Below are 6,250 nucleotides of genomic sequence, written 5' to 3'. Positions count from 1 at the left end.
TAAAGGCATTGGGCTATTACCCAGAACAAAATATTTCTAGTAGATAGGAGTGACATTTAACTTCGGCAGTCTAAGTACATGCCCCGAGTAAATAAGGAAAACAATTTTTGAACAAAGTACACATTTATATGAGAGTAGAGAATCATAAATACATTTCATACCCAACAAGCCTCAAACTATTCTCACTGCTCTTAGGTAAAGGGTATGGATGCATAAAGAAAATTCATCTCAACAAGATGCTTTCAGGCACAGTGAAATCTTGCCTTGTCTTAACCCAGTGCTTGCCCTCCTTTCCCCAGTGGAGTTTTTGTTTTGTAATACCCCTGCAAAACACTTCTGAGCCTATGTCCTATGTTGTTATTGCTTTGCTTCTAGTTTGCTTGCCCATTATTCTTTTGTTTTCTTTGTTTGCTTTTCTTGCCCGTTTCTGCTTCATACTTTTTCCTAGACCACATCTACTTTTCCTTTCTAGTCTTTCCTCACTTTCATGTTATTTCCTCTGCAAGATTTACCATTGACTCTGCTTCCTGCACACAGTCCCTGTAGCAAGACCTGAACTCAGAGATGCAGGGATGGGGCTGGACAGCCCTGCAGTGACAGGTTCCCAACCACTGCCAGTGCCACCTGGGTGATGGGAACTGCAAGGCAGTGGTAGAGGAGCAAAGGGACCTTTTCTACTTGCAGTTTCCCTGCCACTAATACTCAGCTTCCTTTTAATCTCTTCCTAAATGCTGTGCTTATACACCTTTAGAGAGAAACTGTGTGTGCCATCCTGTAACCCTTTCCATGGAGATGGACAACAGCAAAGGCCACCCAAAGCCAGCTGGAGCCACTGTTGCCACAGCCCCCGTGTTGGAGGAGCAGGGCTGGAGGGCAGAAATCCTTCAGGCAGGCTCAGCCTGGCTCTGTTGCTGCCACCAGCCCGACATTAGGGGGATCACAGACCCTCCAGGTGGACACCTAGCCCCTGCAGCTCCTTCAATCTACCATCATTGTACCTGCAAGAAACTGTTTTGCCTGGGGAATTTTCTGCAAGGAATTTGTAGTGGTTATTGGAATAGAAATGTGCAAAAGAACCATTTAATTATTTGTTTTTTATTTTTTCCTGTAGTAGCTTTCCCAGAGCTTTAAATATGTGAAAGTCTAGTAGCTATCACTCCAGCAAAACAAATTCTTTTTGCCTTCCATTTTCTCTGTGCATGCAGGGTAATGTTATTTTTCTGTGAGGAACTCCCCTAGTAACTCCAGAGCTTGAAAATGTGCATTTAAAAACATTTAGTATAAAGTAAGAGGTGGCGATTCTGTATCATCTTAAAAGTTTGAGGAAGGCAAAATGTGGAACTAAATTAAATTCTACGTTAGCAGCTGAATCCTATGAGCTGCATTTGTCATAAGCTGAGAGACAGACATTCAGGCTTTCCTTCACTGTGAATCACAGAGCACCCATGCCTTCCCTCTCACACACTTTATCAAGAGGCAATTTAAAAAGTTGAAAAAAAGTCTAAATTAAAAAAAAATATATGAAACTCATACATTGCCTAGACACTATAATATATATAGGTGTTGTCAGTTATACCGTTTATGAAAGTGATACTCTTGCATCCAGTGCTGTAATGGGGTTGCCAGTTGTACAATGAAGCAGAACACAGTGGTGGGAGGACTCCTGCCACAGCCTATCCTAAATACCTTCCCAGACTTTTTGAAATGAAAAGATTGCAAAATCTGCAACTTTCAAAGCTTCTGAGAAGAAAAAATCACAGTTGACTTCCCCATTCTCACGCTGATTAAAAATTAATGTGCTTCTCATGCATTCTCTGGTCACTACAACATTATTTGAATAACTGGCCTTACCTGGCCTTTCAGCACGGATAACAAGATGCAGGTCTCCAAGCAACTGAGTTCCTTAGTATCTATAAATAAAGATAATTAAAATTAAAATACTAAAATCTTCATGGCCAGGCAGTTTTCAAAATAAAGAATGCTGTATTACAGCGTTTGCATTTACATCAGGCTGTCATTCACATTTATCCCATGTCCACAAGCCTGGAATTTCTTGCAATCTGTTTGTTGCTTATCCCACAGAGAGATATCAGGGCAGTTCTCAACAGAGAGGTGACTCTATCCAAGACCTCTAACACTCTCGACTCATCTCGGCAGAAGTGACTGAGGCTGTGTTTCACTACCTTGTGGCCTACCAACACACGCAAGTTAAAGGGGAAAGTTACTGTAGCAGCGCTACAAAGAGAGGGCTGGAGACTTCAGAGCTATTGATCCAGCTCTCTGGAGGAGAACAAACTCCACAAAAACCCTGTGGGCCTGGGAAAGTATCTGACTGAAGAGAGCAGTATAGCATCGCCTCCTCTATTTGTGTACTGCAACCTGGGCAAGGTAGGCTCAGCAGGGCAAAACGCCTCATCCCTCTAGATCAGCAGCAAAAGCTGTACTTCTACCTTAGTTGGCTCTGCCCACTGCCAACACAAGTATTTTTAATCTGCAATTTATTTCTGTCTGTCAGAGGTGAAAGGCATTAAGCAATTAATTATTTCAAGTGATTTAAGAGACAGATGGAAGCCAGAGAGACATCAAAAAGTAGCTGATTATTATTAATTCATGTGGTATTCATTAGTGTGTCACTAATGATGCTGCTTTCATTTGATATTTGATATAGAATGCAATACTATTGGAATTTCTCTGTAATTTAGAGACTGTTTACGAATATTTACTGAAGTCTGAGACTAGCACAGATGATTTTAAGCTGACATTTAACACTTTCTGCTATGTCAGGAGTCTCCTGGACTGGTGTAGTCTTTCTCAGTGCACACTGACCAAACCAGTCTCCAGCTATGACCTGACAAATTGTCTCCCTCCCTGGTCCAACAGTACAACTGACTGCTACATCACTAACCAAAGAGTTGGTCTATAAAACATAGAGCAGGTAACACCCTTCTGTTCCAGTCCATAAAACTTGAGGATGCTGACATCTAACTTGTCAACAAATTCCCTGGGTAAGCAAATGGTGATCCCAAGAGGATCCTTTGGCTGCAGATGTCTACAATAAAGGTACTATTAGCTTACACACTGTCAGCATTAACTTCATCTCAGGTTTTTGTGGGATTTTCATGCAGTCTTTACATGTTGGAGCCATTTTAACAATTCACTTCTCCAAAGTCCCACAGGCATATGTTTACTGTATAAACTACATTCCCCTTCCCACCAATATATTCTGTTTAATAAAACTGAAGTTCATACAGTCACTAATAGAAATCAGATTTCTGAATCTAAAGAAAATATATAGTATAATTCCTGGCAGAATCTTAAAGATTACAGAAATAAAGCTCAGTTTCAAAACAAAAGAGCTCTGAAGACAATTTCCTGCTCTTGGGTCTGATCCTGTGAAATACACCATACCCAAATACAAGTATCACTTCAAGCTTTCAGTCCCTCCGAGAACCGGGTTGTTGCTATTTTTTCCAAACAGGTAGCTGTCTGCAAGCAGCACCCAAGCCATGTCCATGGAGGGTAACTTCTGCCCACAAAGCTTGCCTGTCCTCAGGGCTTCTGGGCCCACTTGACTCTCTAGCTGACCTTTTAGACGTTTCCATCTTTACACCAAGGCTGTGCTGCTGGGCTAGGCTAGGCTTGCCTTTTTAAACTCCCGGTTCCTCAGGTTGGCTACACAGGAGAGTATTAGACACTGACAAAAACACTGCTTCGCACAAGTCCATTCTCTGCCAATTCAGAATGTTTAGGCAAATGGAAAAGGTTCATTAAACACCTGCATTTCTATCGGCCCCACACCGAAGAGGAGCTAGATTAAATACTTGCTAACATACACAATTATAAACACCATGTTTGTTCTAGAACACAGTAATACTGTCACCAGTGGAGCTGGATGAAAAGTTTTCAGAAATCTTTATGTATGGATAGCTGATTGCTGATTACTAAAATAACAGGATCAACTGAAGTTTTCACAAAAACTGTTTCATGCCCTAAGTGGAGTTTCTGAGTTGGGAGCATTACTAGGAGGCCTCCCAAGCACGTACGTAAGTCTGGGGAGAAGGGGAAAGCTTACATTCAAATTAGACTGAGCAAAAAATGATTTATGGAAATGAATTAAGCAGTCTCTTTTTTGAATCTATTGGATGTTTTAGGAGGCGAGGGTCTTCCAGCTGAAAACCTGCTGGATGAACTTGAAAATCTTAAGATCAAACGTCCTTCTACATGTTCCAAATAGGTTTAGAGAGAAAATACTTTTTCCATCTCCAATCATACAGTGAAATATTTAACAGGAATATGATATGTCACGTACAAAACCATCAGTACTTTTCTTATTCAAACTTATTTTCATTTCCTTTCTCATAGACCACAGAATTGTATCAATGGAGAAGAGGACCTGATACTTCTCCCAAAGGTCTTGCTATTGAATTTTAACTAAGAAATAACTAAGCAGTGGGGGGAAGAAAGCAGTGAAATGGGAGCAGAAATAGAAGATAGGCAGCAACTGTAATACAGATAAGAATAGATGGTCATAGACTAAGATAGTGCATAATTTAATGGCTTTCTTGAAATGCTGAATTCCTTTTGGGGCAGATCAAGTATATGCATAATAACTTTCTGTGATGCTGGAAGTGACAAGCACCTTAAAATATGTATGGAATATTAGAAGAATGAAGAAAAACTGTGAAAAATGCAACCCTGTCTGCTATGCCCCAGTACTTTTTATTTATTTATTTTTTTTATTTTATTTCAAGCAGACTGTATCTGACTGAATTCTTACTGTCTGAAGGCAAAAGGAATGGTCCCGCCTTGACCACATTTCACTTTTAGTACCACTAGATCTAGGTAGCCTAAATCTTAAGGCTTCGCAAACATTTCAGATTGTACATATTACCTGTGGTACAGTTCATAAAGCACAGAAATCACTGGCAGTGTGTGGAAGTATTTCAGATTTTTTTCTGTGACACCAATATGGTGAACTACTTAACCAAGATTAAGGACAGAGCTTGTAGTTAGGTGTTCACTAGTCAGCCTTGATGTTCCAAATGCTTACCTTACCCATACAAACTTTTTTTTTTTTCCTTGAAATGGTTAATATTTGATAGCTTCCTTCTACGAATAAATCACTAGACTGTAGCTCTAAAATGGTACGGTACAAAATCTAACTCTCAAGCCATATGAGCACCTACAACATTCTGTCCAACAGATTATAAAGCTTTAAAAGATAAGGCATCAATCAAATTTGGATCAGTCTTTCCGACATAGTTCAAGTAATGTCTCTTTCCCTTACATTTCCTCTTAAATTGCATTGCATGGACTGCACAACACTAGGGCACACAGTTTTGCAAGTGTTCAAAAAATGGCACTGGGTGCTCTGGGAACTGGCAAACAAAAAGGAAGTTTGTTAGGTCTAAGGATATAGCCCAAATTGTTAAGCGAGACCTACACTTGACACAAGACCCAACTCCATTTGGTTTTGTATTTGACTTCTGGATAAAAGGAAGTCACTTGCTTCAAAACAGACACATGCTTATGTACTACAGAATAGAGGCCTTAAACAGTTCCACATTTATTTTCTCTCCATAAAAATTGGCCCTGCTTTTGAATTCACCTCTTACTGCTCTGCACTGCACTCGGTGCATTCAAGGTCATGGTTTGTTCCTTCATCCTCATTGCTTTTCTTATTTTACTTTTTTTTTGGAATATCTTTCTGAGATCCTCATGTAGCCCCAAAGCATATTAATGTGATATAAAGCTGCCCATAATAACTATAGCCCATATAGCTATCCCTATGTCATTCCCAGAATGGTAAGATGGAAGGAATCCCAACTCATACCACAGTTTAATAGACTGGAAATGTAGAGAAAATAAAAAGCTTGTAATTTTATCTTCTAGAAGCATTTTTCCAGGGGTATTCTGGCACTTTAAGTACTTTAAGTAGACTTTAAGTTCATTATTATTAATGTTGTATGACAAATTAGCATGCAGGGTGCTCAACAGGTGCCTGCACAAAGAAATACTTGGGATTTTGTAACACCAAGTGAAGTCTATTTAATAGGAATTAAAATATGATCTCATGTAGCATACTGAGTACTAAAATAGTTTTTACTGCGATTACATCTGGTCACCTTCAGTTTTAACACTGCATTAACAAGACAAGCAGTGATCTAAAGTCCAATTAGATGCCAAGTTATTCAACTCATTAAGTTTGAATGAAGTAGCACACTGTTCTCCTACAAAGGGACTGCAGAGG

The 6,250-nt window shown here is 39.7% G+C and overlaps 1 long non-coding RNA gene across 1 annotated transcript in view; it reads right to left on the bottom strand.

Moving 5' to 3' along the window:
• LOC121072573 overlaps positions 1-6,250 on the bottom strand; it is a 47,757-nt gene that overhangs the window by 24,369 nt on the left and 17,138 nt on the right. The window contains exon 2 of the long non-coding RNA XR_005821317.1: positions 1,852-1,910. This is a non-coding gene — a long non-coding RNA (uncharacterized LOC121072573). The remainder of the gene's footprint in view (positions 1-1,851; positions 1,911-6,250) is intronic.

Source organism: Cygnus olor, chromosome 6, assembly GCF_009769625.2.
Source record: "Cygnus olor isolate bCygOlo1 chromosome 6, bCygOlo1.pri.v2, whole genome shotgun sequence".
NCBI lineage: Eukaryota > Metazoa > Chordata > Aves > Anseriformes > Anatidae > Cygnus > Cygnus olor.
The sequence above is the reverse complement of the archived record's forward strand: the minus strand, read 5'-3'. Positions and strand labels throughout refer to the sequence as shown.